This window comes from Suricata suricatta, chromosome 14 (assembly GCF_006229205.1).
Source record: "Suricata suricatta isolate VVHF042 chromosome 14, meerkat_22Aug2017_6uvM2_HiC, whole genome shotgun sequence".
NCBI lineage: Eukaryota > Metazoa > Chordata > Mammalia > Carnivora > Herpestidae > Suricata > Suricata suricatta.
In genome coordinates, this window is record NC_043713.1 from 7019846 (window position 1) to 7038286 (window position 18441).

Consider the following 18441-nt stretch of genomic DNA (forward strand, 5'->3'; position numbering starts at 1 on the left):
AATTACAATGACCTCAGTGTCTAGTCAGCCATTTTTACCCTCCTGCCTTTGTCTGTGGGAGATGCACATCCTCTTTATCAAACCAAAAAATGCCTCAATTTGTATTCCGCTAAAGCATAATGCTGAAACGACACAGGGAACAAAGTTATCAAGCCATCCTTAGTTTCTGGCACTATCTAACCTAATTTTAAGGTGGGAGTCAGAGATTCTCCAAATAGGTTAGATCATCAGAGGTCCAGCCAAACCCGCTCAAAGGCATCTAACCATCGGAACTGAAGGGAGACTCTCTCCCCCTCTCCCGGCTCAGAGAGATTTTAAACTGCACTTGTGGGGCACCTGGGTGGCTCAGTCGGTTGAGCGTCCTGCTTCTCCGTGGGTGCCGAAGGCCCTCCCTGGCCCAGGTCCCGGGACAAGCCAAGTGGAGGGCCCATGTCAGAAGTTTCCTTAATTCCATGCCCCCTGCTCAGCCAGGGTGCCCCACAGCACAAGCAGTGTGATGTCGTGGCTGAGGCGGGAGAATTTTCCAGCCCTGGGCGAGCTGGCACCATTTCATTCCGGGAACTCTCCAGATTCGTGCCTTGGGTTTGGGTCACCAGCCTGGACTCATACTTTTCTGAAACGAGTTACATTTCGAGAGTCCCATCCCCTCCCCCGCGACAAGACCTCAGCCAACGCAGTCATCACCCACGGCGAGAGCTCGCTGAGCTGACCTGGGGAGGACAGAGGTGCCTTAGTCTCCAAGGATGGGGGTTCCTGGTGTGCATGGACCCACTTCACGGCAACGGACCAGCTTCACACATCAGCGGCCCCAACAAACAGCAGTCCAATAAAGTCACAAGAAATGCTGGTTTTACCGAATCCCAGAAAAATGGCTGCTAACCTCACAAGTTCATGGTGTAAGCACAGAGGTCCCTGTCACCTTCCGAGTGTAAAAGTACTTCTTCCAACACGTAACCATGGCGTGAAGAAAGGAAGGGTCTGGGCATGTTACAAGGTTAAAAACGAAAAGCTCTGTGCAAAAGGTGAAGGAGCCGATTATGCAGGTGTATGGTCATCTGAATAGCCACTCATACACCTTCCCAGGGAGAGTAATGACTTAGGCCAGCTGAGTATCTGGGGACTGTGACTGCGTTCACTTTGCTGTCTAGAAACACTCGGTCTCTAAAACGATTCCTAGTCTCACACCCTGGGGCCCCAGAACGTCTTCCATGGTGTTTAGTTTAGAAGCAGCGATGCAGGCGCAGGCTTTGAAGCCCCTGGTTCTCCTTCACGGACACCCAAACGCGTGGCGCTATCAGCCGGGCCAGCGCACAGGCCGTGACTGTGAGCAGACCATTCTTCCAGCAAGCGCTTTTCCAAGGAGAGGGATTTAGAGTCTTAGGGACAAATAATACACCAAACACTTACTAGATGTGGCCATGAAATACTGCCAGGGTCAGAGCTAACCCGAAGGAAAACCCGCTTAGCAAGGCTCCAAAGCACCATTTCTTTTTTTAAAAACATTTGCTTATTTATTTTTGAGAAAGAGAGAAAGGAAGAGAAAGAGGGAGAATCCCAAGCAGGCTCCCAGCTGTCAGCGTCCAGCCCAAGGTGGGGCTCGACCCCACGAACTGTGAAATCATGGCCAGAACTGAAAGCCAGAGTCACACACTCCATGGACGGAGCCCCAGGGCGCCCCAAAAGCACCACTTCATGGTGGGTGTGTATGACAGAAAGCCCGAAGCGACGTCCTAAAGGAGCAATGCAAGACAGGCAGTCCTCTGGGGGTCACCAGGGAGAGTCACCTGAGCCCCGAGCTCTCGGGAGGGGCGGGCGGTTTAAAGCAACTGTGTTGTCGCACGCTGCCCGTCTTCCACCAACGGTACCGTTTCCCTCACCTTCTGCACGTAAGCCTCCGTCCACGTGCACCCCCTGGGCCCCTGTCACCAGGCCCCGTGCGGATCAGCCACAGAGCAGCTGTGGGGAGAGAGCGTGCTGCACTCACCTCCTGACCTCCACTATGCACGAGGCCTTTAGCCACAAACACAGCTTTTGTTAAAAAGAAAAAAGGGAGGTCGGTACAGAGCACGTACTCGGGAGAGGAAAACACCGGACGGACGAGCCCCCGCAGCGTCGGAGCCGCGTCCAGCCGGGCCTCCCGGGACTTCCCCAGCGCGGCTGCGAGGAGCGGTCACTGCCAAGGACTCACCAGCGCCGCTCTGTCCCCTCCGGCCCTCCTCTCTCGGCCCGCAGGTCTCCACGGTCTGGCGTCCAGTGATCTTGGGACAAGCTGAGGGAGAGAGACGTATAATCGGCACCCACGTCACAACTGCAGCAATCCAAGTGCAACTTTTACAGTTTAAGTATTAAACACACCGCACGGTCTCTGACAAGGAGACAGCCAAGGACGGTCTACCTCTGGCTTCTGCAGGAGAAGCAAACCCGACCACGCACACGCGCGGGCCACGGCAGACGCAGGACGCTGAGATGGTCCCCCGGCGATCACGCACAAACCAGGCCCCCTCGGGAGGGTCATCCTTGACGTGAACACGGGACACCTGGGGGGCTCTCCTCTTCCTCTGGGAGCGGGGTGCGCCTCAGATCACCCCATGACGGCTCTTAGGGCAGCCATGGGGATAAGCAGCACCCAGCCTCCGGAACACAATGGAAGCTTTGTGGGCAGAACCTCTTGAGGAAACCCCCCCCCCCCCCCCCCCGTGAGAAACTAAGTCATGATCGCAGAGCAGAGGCCCAGCTCAGCCAGAGTCCTCCGGTCACACGCAGGCTCGGCCCACGGCCCATCCCGCCACGGCTCCTCGCCAGGCCTGCTCCCCCTCCAGCTCTCCACTGTCTGACCTCCACAGAGCCGACATCCTCTGTCCATAAATACCTGAGCTGAGTGACTAACTGGTTGGACCCAAGTAGGCCCGACGAGGGAGGCCTTTCAGAAGAAAGTGACAACACCACCCACGGAAGAAGCGATGGTGGCCAGGAGAGTAAGTGCACTCTGCGTGTCACACACCTCTGACTGCTCACAAGACACCTGGCTTTCTCGGCCTCCTGCACATTCCTCACAATCCTTCCTGGATTGGCTGCGGATGGTCACTAGCAGATCACCACGTCAGAGCTGAATTTTCGTAGAGACTGCTGGGCAGTGATCCTTGTCGTCTGAGATGAGGAGCCCGACAGACGGACACCCACTTCCTCTGACCCCGAGGCAGCGGGGAGAAAGGGCTCTGACTGACAGGGTGACGGGAGGCCGTGTCCTGGCCCTGCCCCCCTCGCCCTGCAGACTCTGGCCCTGGTGGGCGGGCACCGGCATCTGCACACGGCCTGCCCCGCTGAGCAGGCTGTTCCGATCACAGGGAGAAGAGCGGCCGTGCGCACAGCCTCGTGACCCTCCAAGTTCACATTCTCTCCCCACTCCTGCTCCACTAAGAAGTCTAGACAAACCACCCTACCAAGGGAACAAACCAAATCCCTTTCCCTTATAACTGGCAGAGGTTACACATCTGAGAACTCAGGGTCTAGCCCCACACCCAACACACAGAAAGGCTACATGATGAACAGGTTCACGAACGGACATGCAGAAACCAGCTGGCCTGGCACCGAGAGCAGACCTTCCAGAATAGAGCTTGCTGTTGGGGAAGTTGAGGCTGTGGCCACGGGAAGACAGGATTGCAGTCACCAGGGCTTCGTGAGAGAGACTCTGTTACCATCTGGCAAAGGAGGTTCTTCCATTAGAAGAAAATGCTGGGGACACCTGGATGGCTCAGTTGGCTAAGCGTCCAACTTCAGCTCTGGTCATGATCTCAGGGTTCCAGAGTTCAAGCCCCATTGTGGGGCTCTGTGTTGTCAGCATGGACCATGCGTCAGATCCTCTGTCCCCCTCTCTCTGCCCTCCCCTCTCACGCTCTCTCGTTCTCAAAATGAATAGGAGCCTGGGTAACTCAGAAGGCTGAGTGTCCGGCTTCGGCTCCAGTCATGATCTCGTGGGTTCGAGCCCCACATCAGGCTCTGTGCTGACAGCTCAGAGCCTGGAGCCTGCTTCAGATTCTGTGTCTCCCTCTCTCTCTGACCCTCCCCTGCTCACACTGTCTCTCTCTCTCTCAAAAATAAATAAAACATTAAAATATATATATATAATGAACATTTAAAAAAATGAAAATATACACTATCAGCTATTTTACTAACTTATTTTCTTCATTCTATGTCCTCTTTTCTCCCAATTAAAAGCCATTTTCTATATTGTAATTACTTCAAAAACAAATGCACTTTACTACCTCTAGGGTCAAGCAATCTGCAAAATTAAATTTTAGAATATGAATTAGACTGGAAACATGTTACCTCATATTATATATTTATATGTACTTATACATAATACATAATGCTGCATGTAATATAATACATATAAATGTATATATTTTTTGTTAACTTTTACCCATTTAAAATGTTTTACTTTCATATTAAATGAGCTCAAAGCTTTTTCCGCCACTATGAAGGAGGAAACAAGAATATTCAGTTTCGCTGAGGGCTGCTGCAGGGGCTCTGGGGGGGGGAGGGGCAAACAGAAGAGGGGCATTGAGGAAGCCACTGTTGGCATGAGCAGGGGGCGTTACCTGTAAGGGATGCATCGCTGGGTTCTCCTGAAATCATTACTGCACTACATGCTAACTAACTTGGATATAAATTAAAATAATAATGGTAATAATAAAGAATATTCAGTTTGCACACCTCTGCGATTATGCAGCATGTCTATAACCCCAGCCTGTATGTCTGTCATTAGATTATTTGAGCCGTTCTACTCGGAAAGGCCAAGTGTCCCGGAAGAGCACCCCCTTACGAGGCGGTGCTGTGGACTAACCTGGGTCCCCACAGACTCCCCATGTGGAAGCGCCAGCCCCCAGCGCGACTGCATCTGGAGAGAGAGCGCCTCTAAGGAGGTGATTCGGGCTACGCGAAGTCCTAAGAGTGGGTCCCTGATCTGACAGGACTGTCCTTACAAGACAAAGAGACACCAGGGACACCTCTCCTGAGGGCACACGCAGGGGAAGGGCCACGTGGGGACACAGGGAGAGGGCAGCCATCCGCAGGCCAGCACCAGAAACCGACACTGCCGAGCCTCGAGCGAGGACCTCTGCCCCAGAACTGAGAGAAAACGCCATCTGTTATTGAAGCCGCCCGGCCTGCGGGGCTCAGAACGGGGGCCTGAGCCGGCCACTGCGCCAGCCACCGCAGCCACCGCCCGGCCGGAGCTGTCCTGCGGCACGTCCCCCTCCACACCGCACAGGACTGCGACCTCAGGCGCACGGCTTCTGTCTACAGCGGAAACACAGTCACAAGGCCTCCTGCTCTGTGCGTGGCCATCTGGTTGATGTCGGTGGGCGAAGGTATTCAGACTACTTAGACTTAAATCTTGTGGGTAAAGCAGAAAATCACACAAGTGAAGTGAAAAAATTCACAGGTACACAAAACCAGGGCCAGAATATGAAATTATTTTGATAGGAAACCAGTTATTGAAAGAGACAAGAGTATTGAAAGAACTCAGAATGTCTCAAACTAAATCTAAAGTTTCTCTGATCAGTTAAATTATATACTTGCTCTGAAATACGTGAAAAAATTGTGTGCAGGTTTAAGAAGCAATGTTTGACATTTCTGCTGTTTTCACTGTTAAAAGTGCGGGACGTAGTGGGAAACAGAATTCAACACCACCTCACAAATGAAGGCACTGATCGTCAGACTGAGGCCAAGAAAAACCCATCAACTCGCCGTAAGTAACCACACATTCTCTCCCTAAGGAATGCCCTGGACTTGGACACACTAAGACTGTAAATCATACACTTGGCAGCTGTCTCTTTACCCACAGATCAGGTTCTGTTGGGTACACAGAGTAATTTTTGTTTACAGTTTTGCTTTAGTCTTACTTAGTGTGCAAACAACTGGGTGATTTCACGAAATCTAGATTTCTATCTTTTGATGAAAACTCAGAAGACTTGGCAATTATTACTGGAGTCTAGGAGCGACTCCCTTCTGACACGTTTTCCCAACCCCCGAGACCCAATGAAGACCCCTTTCTTCATTTCCGTACCTTGCTGGTTCCTTCAGACACTTTGTGCATCACTGCTACTTTAATACTGGGATTTTTTTAAAGAAAGCCAATGTTTTCTTCTTCCCTCTTCATCAATACTTCCCCGGCTATCAACCATTCTAACTGGAGACAAACATCTGAATGGAGAAAGAAGGACTGATGCTTGTGAACATGATCGTGGAAAGCGTGGCCCATGAAATTCAAGTAGAAGACGTAAAGACAGAAAGGTGTGCAGCCGCGCGTGTGTTTTAAGTGTGTACACACTCACTGTATGTTACATATACTCTCAGGATGTGAAGTCAAAGCAGAGGACAGAGACGGGCCTAGGAGAACACACTGCCTTATTTATTAAAACCACACCAGATAAAGACTGAGTAGATCCGAGGTTTGGGGCAGGACATACATGCTCAGCCTGTCACCGGTCCCAGATCTGAGAAGGAGCGTCAGTGGTGACTGACACTGGGTGAGGCCAGACCCCAGACAGCAGGTCTGCAGGGAGCACAGATCTCTCCGGAGGGTAGGATGATTCGTGGAAAGGCTCTGGGCTGAGTGTGTATGAGCAGGGCTCACACACACACAGAATTGCAGAAAGGGAACATTATTCCAAAGATTCTGACACAGCCCTAAAAATAACTTAGTACAAAAAGAGAAAAATGTCTTTAAATTGTTAGCATTTGGAAAATAAAGAAACCCATCAAGGTTGAGTACATGCACATTACAGTGCAGCCATCTCCACGGGTCCATCTCCTGTTCCCACCTCCCGGCTGAAATTCTGCCACCATGAAAAGGGCTCCACTTTCTCCTCCCACAGCCCCTCCCTTCTCTTCTCGGTCCCTACGAATCTGACCGCTCTGGGAATCTCAATTAAGTAGAATCACACAATCTGATCCTATATCATGTAAAATAAACGAACAAAGAAAACAGTGACAAACAAAAACAGAGGCTCTTAAATAGAACAAACCGATGGTCACCAGAGAAGGGAGGTGGGGGGGTGGGTGAAGGGGTGAAGAGAACACTTAGTGTTCTGAGCACTGAGTAACGCACAGAGTCCCTGAATCACTATATTCTAGGATTGAAGCTAATGCAACACTGCATGTTAGTTACATTTGAATTTTTTATTAAAATAAAAATAAATAAATAAATAAAATGGTTATGCTATGTATATTTCACCACAATAAAAAAGACTCAAGGAATCACTTTCTTTTTTTTAAGTTTATTTATTTATTGAGAGAGTGAGAGAGAGGGGTGGGGGCGGTGAGAGGGGGGATAGAGAATCCCAGGCAGGCTCCACACTGCCTGCGTAGAGCCTGATTCGGGGTTCGATCTCACGAACCATGAGACCATAACCTGAGCCAAAAATCAAGAGCTGGACACTTAACCAAATGAGCCCCCCAGGCGCCCCATGGAATCACTTTCTTTATGAAATCAGAGTAGAAAGTCATCAAGGTAAAAATAAGCAAGAGGCTTTATTGAAAAAAGCCAACAGGACAGAAGATGGAGAGAATTGAGGAAGAATTGCAGATAAATTTCAAAATGGAAAACAACATTAAATTGATAATGCAGATAGTAAATCGCTAAATGGCTGCTACGGAACACTGAGTCTGAGCTGTGATGGACGAACTAAAGAGAACACGGTCGTGGCCCCCACAAGTCCTTGAGAAAAAGCAGCTACGCCTGCACTTGGGGAGGGACGTGTGAGAAGATCCTTGTGATACAGAAAAAGAGCAAACAGACAGACTGCGGGAAGATGTGAAGGACACACAACCCAGAAGCTTACCAAAACTATGCGTAAAGGGTCACCACACCCCAGGCAAAGCCAATACACACAAAACAGATGGACCACAGCGATGTTAATGGCAAGGATTTTTTTTTTAATTCACACCACAGAAGAAAACCAACAAACAAAAAAGAGGATGCCTAAAGAGGAAAAAGAGGTTTTTCTTTATATATTTTTTCCTCTACACAAAATGCCACAAAAACAGACCAACAACTATTATATTTAAGGAGTTTTAAAGGTTATGATCTACAGATTATGCCTTCCACAAAATACTGAAAAATCACTCTAGCCAATCAAGAAATTAATCAAAACTAAGAACCAAAGAACAAGAAAGTCAAAGTTAAAAATAAAACAGAGGAGTTTCTGGGGTGAGTTTCTGGTGAAACACCCAATCACAAAAGTCCCATTGAGCATCACCACCTACAATCACCAAAGCCAACTGAATCATCCACATTTAGGAATCTAAAAATACAGACAAGCCTTAATCAAGATTTAAAGCAAAATACTTCACTAGGACTTCTGTTTCTTACTGAGGGAATAATCTTGTTACTGAATGTAAAAGATTCCTCCAGAAATGTTGATTCTACACAGAGGTTTACCACAGGACTCAAACTCACATACAAAAGTAGGTCTGATGGTTAAAGGCAATGATCATACACAAGGGTTTATCAGATTATTCTCTATATTCTTATGGGTATTAGAATGTAGATTAAAAAGTTTTATAAAGACAGGAAAAAGACAGGTATACAGCAGGGATGGGGGGATGGTTCTAGAAATTAAAAACAAAACTTGGGTCGCCTGTGTGGCTCAGTGGGTTAAGCATCCAACTTTGGCCCAGGTCATGATCTCATGGTCCATGGGTTCAAGCCCGGGGCTGGGCTCTGTGCAGACAGCTCAGAGTCTGGAGCCTGCTTTGGATTCTGTGTCTCCTTCTCTCTCCGCCCCTTCCCCTTCTCAAAAATAAACATTTAAAAATCTAAAAAAAAACAACCTTTATGTATAACTTTAAACCAGCTATGTTCCCAAAATTAAGAGAAGTGGTAAGCTCAAGTTCAGAGATACAGGTTTGAGAATGAAAAAATTCCATGAAAGTTCCACGTTAGCTTACAAACTAAAGCAGGATGGTCTCAAATGGAATGTTCTTTAAAAAAAAAAAAGACTTGGCAAAACAAAGGTATCCAATTTACCCTTCTAGGTAGGGGATACAGAGGTGAAACCTGTTACTTTTTCCTAACTTATAAATCTTACACTTACTTGGTGAAGAAAATAAAATACAAAACCGGATCTAAAAAATATGTCAAAAAATTATAATCAAGGAAAAACACTGGAAGAGAATTTAATATGAAACTTTTGAATAAGGTTTTATGTAAGTGACAGAATTATTCGTCAAGTATTCTTCTTTCTATGGGTATGCATTTTCCAAATCTCCTTTAATACACAGAGTAACGTTTATAATGTGTAAACTATTCTAACAGCTGGGTTTTTTGCTTGCCCAGCTCCTGAAAACATCTGGAGAGCGCTGAAGACTGAATGTCTGTGGTCTCTCTCACCCATATGTTGACACCTAGTCCCCAAAGTGATGGTATTTAGAATGGGTGGGTGGGTGGGGCCCTCCTGAGCGGGATTAGTGCCCTGACAAGAGAGACCCCGGACAACCCCCTCCTTTCGGCCGGCTGAGGAAGTGAGGACAACGTAACAGACGTCGTCCCTGAGCCAGGAAGGGGCCACTTTCGCAGAATCTGCAGGCACCTGACCTCGGACTCATAACCTTCAAAACTAAAAAATAATTTTCCATTATTTATAAGCTACCCAGGTTATGGTATTTTTGTTATAGCAGTCAGAACAGACCCAAAGAGAGAGAAGATTTCATAGTAAAAATGGGACTGATTTTGTTACTTACTTACACATCTTACTAAAAATAAAAGTGCCCTCTCTGAAGTAATTTGGTATTGAAATGAAATAAGCAGGTACAAAAATATGTAATCACCAGCCTCCTTTTTTTTAATGCAGGAATTTCACAAATGCAACCAGCAGCCTTAAAATGACAATAGCATCCCCTGGTGAAGCTGAATTTTCCGGATGAAAATGAGAAGCTCCATCAGCCCAAGGAGGTTGGTTTTGTGCGTCCCTCTTCTATTACACTGGTGTCATTTTGATCATCGCTGGACTGGGAGCTGCTTTGCTCCTTCAAAGCTCTCTCTGAAAAACAGATTCTCATCTATTTCATAATGAGAAGCCCTCAATCATTAGTCAAACTACCGTATCCAAAACAGCATTTTCTACAAAGCCCACCAACACTCCAGCGTCTCCTAGCTAATGGCGTCTGCTTCATGCTATGCCTCGGACTTTAAGCTATTTTCTTATCGCCCACTTTTTAATCTGATCAAGGCTTCTGCTGTAATTATTTCTTACGCTGTTGTAATTTCCCACTGGTCTTTTTTAATTCCACTTGGTGTGGGGTCTGAGAGCACCTTTGATCTTCCAGGAATTCATTCATTTTGCAGTGACCTCTGGGCTCCTGAACTTCTCCTGACTTTCTTGTCCAGGATGGTTTTTATCCTCACTCTTTGCATCTCTCTACATTTTGACTCGGAATGATTTATCATTCTTGTTGTTCTTAGGAATCACTTTCGTTCTAATTGCAAAGCTAAATAAATTGCAATCCTTCTCTGTCCCTTTGGAGAATTCTCTTTCAATTGGACATTTCTAATTATGGCCTAGAGAGCTCCTAAAAAGTTAAGATCAAAATCGCTGAGTTTCAAGAGTGCTGCAAAGCATCGTGAGCCCAAGGATCTTTTGCTATACAGGCAAACCTCAGACATAATGCGGCCTCAGCTCCAGACTACCAAACGTCATGGTAAAGCAAGTCAAATGAGCTTTTTGGTTTCCCAGTGCATCTAAATGTTACAGTCACGCTATACCATAGTCTAGTAAGTGTGCAATAGCATCTGTCTAAAAACGTACAATAGCATTGCTGGGGATTTACCCAAGAGAGACAGAAATGCTGAGGCATAGGAGCACATGTACCCCAATGTTCATAGCAGCAATGTCAGCAATAGCCAAAACATGGAAGGAGCCTAAATGTCCATCACCTGACGAATGGATCAAGAAGATGTGGTATATATTCACGATGGAGTACTACATGGCAATGAGAGGGAATGACATATGGCCCTTCGTAGGAAAGTGGATGGACCTTGAGGGTGTCATGCTGAGTGAAGTAAGCCAGGCAGAGAAGGACAGAAACATATGTTTGCACTCATAGGTCTAGCAGGAAAACAGGAGAGACCTAATGGAGAACCAGGGGGAGCAGAGGAGGGAGAGAGAGTTGGGGAGAGAGAGGGATGCAGAACTTGAGAGACTATTGAATGCTGAGAATGAACTCAGGGTTGAAGGGGAGGGGGGAGGGGGGAAAAGAGGTGGTAGTGATGGTGGAGGGCACTTAAGGGGAAGAGCACTGAGTGTTGTATGGAAAACAATTTGACAATAAAATATTATGGAAAAAAAAACGTATATAACCTTAATTTTGAAACATTTTCTGGGGCGCCTGGGTTGCTCAGTTGGTTAAGCATCCGGCTTCAGCTCGGGTCATGATCACACGGTTCGTAGGTTTGAGCCCCACGTCAGGCTCTGTACTGACAGGTAGCTCAGAGCCTAGAGCCTGCTTCAGACTCTGGACCTTCCTCTCTCTCTGACCCTCCCCTGCTCATGCTGTCTCTCAAAAATAAAAAAAATACATTTAAAAAATTTAATAAAACATCTTCTTGCTAAAAATGCTAAGCATCACTGGACCTTACAGGGAGTCATAATCCCTGATCAGAGATCTCCATAAGAAATATAATAATAATGAAAAATTTGAAATATTGGGAACATTGCCAAAATGTGACACGGAGACGCAAAGGAAGCAAACACCGTTGGAAACACAGAGCCATGCAAACCTACTTCTGTAAAGAACGCAGTATCTGCAACGTGCCATCAAGTGAGGGGCATCGAATGAGGTAAAACAAAAAGCTGGCTACTTTTAGTCCTGTAACACAAAGGTTTTCCTGTATGTTTCTAGATATTTTGACTCTCAGCACTACTGTCTCAAAACTATGAGAGACCGAATACAGAAGTGGACAGTGGTCAGACCATGTGTGGTAGATCAGCCTACCGCAGTAGTCCAGGAATCCGATCCACTCTCTGCAGGGACCCATCCAGACTTGCGGGAAGCCGGGCTGTATCTCTAGCAATAGTCCAGGAAGCCCAAACAATAGCCCACACTAAGCAGCCAGGACTCCACTCATGACGGACCACCTACCCAACTGGCACCCACACCCAGCTTAGGGTCAATCAGAGAAAGTCAAATGCACACCTGTAACCAATCACATAGGACGCCCCGCTTCCGGCTAGCCCACCTGCAGCTCCCCAGGGCTGACCCCCTCCAACCAGGGCACGCCAGGAGCCTTCCTTGCTTCCCTACTGAGCATTCCCTCACCCCGCCTCTGAGTCTCTGCAACATCCAAGTGATGGTGGCCGACCCCCTTGCTAGAGCTAGAGAGAACTCTGAATCAACAGCCTTTGCTTATTCTCATTCGCGTGGTCTTCATTTATATCCAAATTAGCCTTCAAAAATTCTGTGAGAGCTTAACTTTTAGATATAACATAGGGGCTAAAATGTCTACTTTACTTACTGCTTTGCTCTTCCTAGAAGCATAAAGCTTTATTAAACTTCTACATTTTGTTACATCTTTTTTATTGAGGTCACACTCATTACAGTGGCTTTATACTTAACATAAAATAATTACTGTCTTTTTATCTGAGGGCTCAAATATTTATAAACTAATCTTTACCGAGTGTTAGCTTTGTGTGAAGCACCAGGGGAAACGCAGATAAACAAGATGTGATTTTGACACAGATATTCACAGTCTGATGCCCTCAACTATTTCAGTGAGTGTCACCTCATCACTCTGGCATGTCAAATTTAGTACAGCACAATAGGAGTATTTCACACCTAATGGAAAAGTGTGGGCTTCTCCTCGGGATCCCACCAGCTCCCACCTGGAAAAGAGGGTGAGGAAAATCAAAGTGGTGTAGCCTTCCGCTTGGGGTTAGGACTGACACCTTATGACCCTATTGAAATGGTTCTGGTTTCTAGAAATAGTAGTCTAGCGAGCTAAATTGAAAAGAATCAGACCACCAGGTGCTTGATGAAAACACAGAACACGGCGTCCTTAACAGGAAGCTTCATTTTTATTCTAGGTAAATATAGGGCTTTCCTTTGGACTACTAACAAAATCCCTGACAGCAAAGCCTACATCAAAGCTCAGAAGTGGCTTAGAAGAACCAGAGGAAAGCCCTCTGTGCCTGTAACTTTTCCCGTCCAACTCGGGGACAATGCTGGTTGTTCCCGAGCAGACCTCGTTCCCTCTGGTGGCTCAGCACCCTTTCCGCTAGAGACTCGGAAGTCAAAGGAAACCCCTGGGGTGAGTATCACTTCCAGAGGGTTGTCTGTGAGGCCTGCGCTCCTGCCTGAGCCGGGAAGGGCTGTGGCTCCCAGTGGAGAACCAGAAAGAGTTCTCCCTCCTTCCCCCTGCTTTGCCAGCCCCCCACCGGACCATTTCTCCATCCGGGGACACCCACAGTGGAGGAGTGTATTCAGCCTTCAGGTAGAAGCACCAAAAACCAAGCAGGGTAACAATGAGGTTGACCTCCTCTTGGAAAAAAATACACATGACAATTAAGAGCAAGAGCGAGGTCACGTGGCAAAGCAGCATCAGCCCGGTCCAGGGCTCCGCAGGCCCAGGAGTGTGGTCGCAGGAGGTACAATCGCCCCACGTGCTAGGCTCACTCACCTGTTTTGGTCTCTGTCTAACCTGACACTAAAGCAAAGCCTCTGTCTGGTGTGGCCGCCGAAAGAAAACTGTGAGTCCTTCTCATCGTGTGTCCCGTAGGATTTCTTTCTTCTGCCCAAAGCTATATTGCCAGGAGCAGAGACTTCTGGCCGATTCGCTGAGGAGAAATATTTGTAAATCTCAGTTACAAGGCCCAGCATGAGTGTTGCAGAATATGCAAATTTCAGGCCTGAGCTCCGGTGCACTTGTCGAGTAAGGGCATAAGATTCACACCAGAGTCTGATTCTAAAATGAAAATATTATACAAAGCATTTTGGTTACCCACAAACTCCTACAACTCCGCTGGGGGTTTATGTATGGAAAGCCCCTAAGTGATGGGCTTCCCTAGTCATTAACACGGGTTGGAAGATGCATTCAGGAGATTTCTACTTCATGTTTCTCCTTCTAGATGAATGCTAGTCTCCCCTATTTTTCAAGGCTCCTGGGAAGAATGTGCCAGGTACCCCTGGGACTCCTCCCCTAACCTTTAATACAACCTACCTCCCCACAGTCTTGCTATTAGTTTACAGTTGTAGTAAGAAAAAAAGCTACTGAGATATAAAAATTAGGGCACAGACCTTATTTAAGATGATACATTTACACGTACACATGAATCATAATTTTCAGGATTTAATTTTATATTCCTTATGCCCATAAAGTGGACCAGAATGAGCTATTCATGATCCTTCCACAAGAAAATAGAGAAACTCATCTGAAAGTCACTTACAGTCCCATATAAAGTGTGATTTCTAACCCTACCATTTTAAGGATGAGAAGTTGATTCAAACTTCCCTTCTGCTAAGGCTGCGCCAAAGCAGTTTACATTCCTCCGGCTTCTTTATAGGCTTGTACTTCGTCATTAATCCCCCAAGTGTAATATAAAGCGAGGCTAACACAAATATCCAGCCTCTTCGAAGCAGCCGGCCGAGCAGGTGGTGATACAGGCAAGCAGACCGGCCTGGAGAACCAGACCAGGAGATGGGACGTGGAGCAGGGGGAGGAGGGGACACGAGGTTACAAAATCAGCCACACAGCCATTCTCGTTGCAGAGAAAGCAGAATTCGCCAGCGACATTAAAAACGGCCAAGAAAATGTATTGCCGGTTTATTTCCACAACGTAAACACTATTAAATGAAAAGAAACAGGAAATCAACTCAGTTCCAGCGTGAATGTAAATAACAGTAATGGCAACGCAGCAGCAGCAAATCCTGCCTGACCCTCGTTCCCAGACTCAGAGCCTCCTCTCCGTTAGGAACAAATGCTCCACAGCAGGTGACACCCAGGACCATGAAACTGTGTAGGAAACCAAACAACTTCCAATCCATGCCCCCCTTCATTCCTTTTGGATGAGAATGTGTGGCTAAAAGACAGACTTCAGAAAATTTTGCTCACATTTCAAATTCTTCCCGTAAAAGTAACTATTAAGCTGGGGAACGATTACCTTCGTCATTAACACTGACGGATTCAGCAAAGCGGAAAAAGTAGATTCTCTTGAAAAGCGCATGTTCTTTGTTAATCGTTTTAGAATCCTAAGAACCAACCAATAGGATAATTGACGTGCTAAAACAATAGCAGTTATATGGACATAAGAATCGTTAGTAGATGGAAGTATTTGCTGATAATCACCATCTCATCACTAAAGCAAGTGTGTAAAGAGAATAATCATGAAATTCGGTCATGATGGTGCAGTTTATAAACTGGAAAGGAAACGAAACATCTCCGGAACAATAAAGACAGTATGAATGTCTTACTTTTATCAACAGACCACAAGTCCTTCCAGAGCAAAGGGCAATTGATAAGGAGAAGAGTGTTCAGGAAAGACATCTGTGAAGGAAACCAGAGTTTCAGCTAACTCTTAAATGAGAACAGCTCTGAAGGATCACATGAGTAACACTGAAACCATAAAAATACTAATAGTGGAAAAATCGACAGCATTCCTTCATACTTACAGTAACCGCATGCACCATACAACAAAAGGTCTGTTCACAAGAGCCATAATTTTTTTAAACAACACTTAGGAATAAATTTCTCAAGAAATGTGCATGATCTAGATGATAACATTCTGAAATGTTTCTAAACGGCCAGCTGAATAAGTAGAGCAAGAAAGTGATTCCTTAGGGTGCCTAGGTGGCTCAGTAAGTTAAGGATATGACTTTGGCTCAGGTCATGATCTGATAATCTGTGGGTTCGAGCCCCGCATCGGGCTCTGTGCTGACAGCTCAGAGCCTGGAGCCTGCTTTGGATTCTGTGTTTCCCTCTCTCTCTGCCCCTCCCCTGCTCGAGCTCTGTCTCTGTCTCTCTCTCTGCGTCTCTGTCTCTGTCTCTCTCTCTCTCTCTCCCTCAAATATAGATAAACATAAAAAACAGAAGTGATTCCTCTATGAAGTAACTCAATACCAATATTGCTGATCATTTCCCTTAATTTATATATTCAATGCAAACTCAGTAACTTTTCCTAATGCTTCTAGAACTCTTCAAACCATGACAAGCTGATGTTAAAGAGCATGTAAAAGAGAAATACAGCTTGAATGGCAAAGGAATTTTGACGAAGAGAAAGGAGAGGAGACTTGCTTGATATAAATAAAACTATAGGAAATTAAACACCAGGGGTAAAGGTGCCAGAAATGATAGCTAGATGAACAGAACCAAAGAAAATACTCACAAGCAATCCCAGTAATTTAGGGCTGAAAACATTAAAAGGTGGCATTTCAAAGTAGTGGGAAAGGAGTACTATTCAATTTGCCCATGCAACGTGGGAACAATAGGCTATAAATTTAAAAAAATTTAAAAATCTAGATCCCTGCCTCACATTACTCACATTTCAATTACCAACATACTAAAGGGCTAAATATGACACACAAAACTCTGATAGCATGAGAGAAAAGAGGGGAAATGCTTCTAACCTCGGAGAGAACCAGGAACCTACCTTAAACAGACACAAAGCAGAGAAGCAACCAAGGGAAAAGGGATAAATCTACCTACATAAAAACTGTAATCTCCACTACAGAAGACAAGCCCAGTTGGGGAGAAAACATTTGCAAAATATAATACACACAGAGAACTATACCCAAAACTTTTAAACGCCAGAGACCTTCCCTTCTGCCATCCATCATGCCAATATGAACACAGCTCATAAATCAACAAGGATCTTTCCTTCTCCTCCTACATATCAATTTTCAGGGATACATGGAGACCCCTATACACTGCAGACCCTAGATTAGAGGTGGGAGCTGGAAAGCAATCCTGACAGGCTGAGAGCAATGCAGAAGGCAGCAGACCTCAGAGCTCACGGACAGTACGCTTCCAGAAGTGTGCACACAGACAGGCTTGGGGCAAGAGGTATGCCCATTTTTGCCACCAGCGTTGGGAGATACAGATTGAGTTACCCAATAAAAGACCCACTGGGTGTAGTTTTGGTTTCAAAACCAGATTATTGCTACCAATAAGTCATATTTTCCAAAGCAAAGGAAAAGCAAAGCAACAACAGAATGGGAGTCTTCTCTGGTCTCTCTAACATCCCACCAAAATCTTGAAAGTCGGTGGTCCAGGAAGCCCTCAGTCAAAGGTACATAAAATACAAGGATTGGGCAGGATATCAATGCAAAGATGCAAAAGTAGAAAATAAAAGAAATTTTAAATCTGTTATTAACAGACGAATCTTCTCCTCAATAGAAGAAGAAAAAAGTGTCACCCAAGAAAAGAAAAATCTGCACCAAACACTGTATAAGGAATTAAAAATATAACCACCCTGGAATGAAGCCACAGACATACAAACCTTCTAGTATCAGAAATTCTACACAACACATGCACCCACATGCATACCCACACAACAAAACCAGAAAGAACCAGAGACCTCAGAGTAAAATGCTTTTTAATACCTATAAAGCCAAAAAAAGGGGTGCATGGGTGGCTCAGTGGGTTAGGTGTCCATCTCAAGCTTGGGTCATGAACTCATGGTTTGTGGGTTCGAGCCCTACACTAAGGCTCTGTACTGACAGCTCAGAGGCTGGACCCTGCTTCTGATCCTGTGTCTACCTCTCTCCCTGCCCCTCCCTAACTTTCTCTCTCTCCTCTCTATCAAAAAAACATTAAAAAAATTAAATTTATAAATCCAGAACATACATCAATATAATATTAAAGGACAGGGCCCAAACTTCTCTGTCATACCAATAAACATAAATGAGCTAGACTACAGCACTTCAAAAAGGACTTTTGTTTTGATGCCAAAACAAAAACAATTGTACATAAAAGAAAAACGTAACTGGAACTGAAAACTGACTATAAAAGAAAGTAAAAACTAAAACAAAACCAAACAGAAAGAAAAAGAGAGGGAGAGAGAAATTGTGATCTTATTAAGAGAGTCTGTGAAACAGGGAGCCAAAAACTTAGCCAGATCAAAAAAATATGTAGTAAGGCAAAGACAACTCCTACAAATCCTGAATGGTACAATCCACCATGAAGACAGCTTAGGAATATCTATGCTCCAAATAGCATGGCTTCAAAATCCATAAAGCAAAAACTACAGGAGACACAAAATGAAATAAGCAGAAACAAGCTAGTCAGTAGAAGATCCTAAACCAAGTCTAAAGCCTAAGAGATGCAGATAAAAATAAAGCCAGCTTTTAAAGAACATAATACTGGATAATATAATTAATAACTTATATGTAATTTATACAGAAAACCCAGAACATAGTGAAAACATTTTCTAGTCAAGTACATATGGACAA

At 45.6% G+C, this 18441-nt stretch overlaps 1 protein-coding gene across 10 annotated transcripts in view; it reads right to left on the reverse strand.

Moving 5' to 3' along the window:
• Window positions 1–1592: 1592 nt before the first annotated feature.
• Window positions 1593–18441, reverse strand: part of SOCS6 (suppressor of cytokine signaling 6) — a 193128-nt gene continuing 176279 nt past the window's right edge. For 8 of the 10 annotated variants that reach the window (XR_003902437.1, XR_003902436.1, XR_003902438.1 and 5 more), the window contains 2 exons: window positions 2189–2269; window positions 1593–1956 (listed from right to left, as the gene is read on the reverse strand). The gene's annotated coding sequence lies outside the window, so the exon portion shown is untranslated. The other 2 variants (XR_003902445.1, XR_003902444.1) reach the window with 2 other exon arrangements.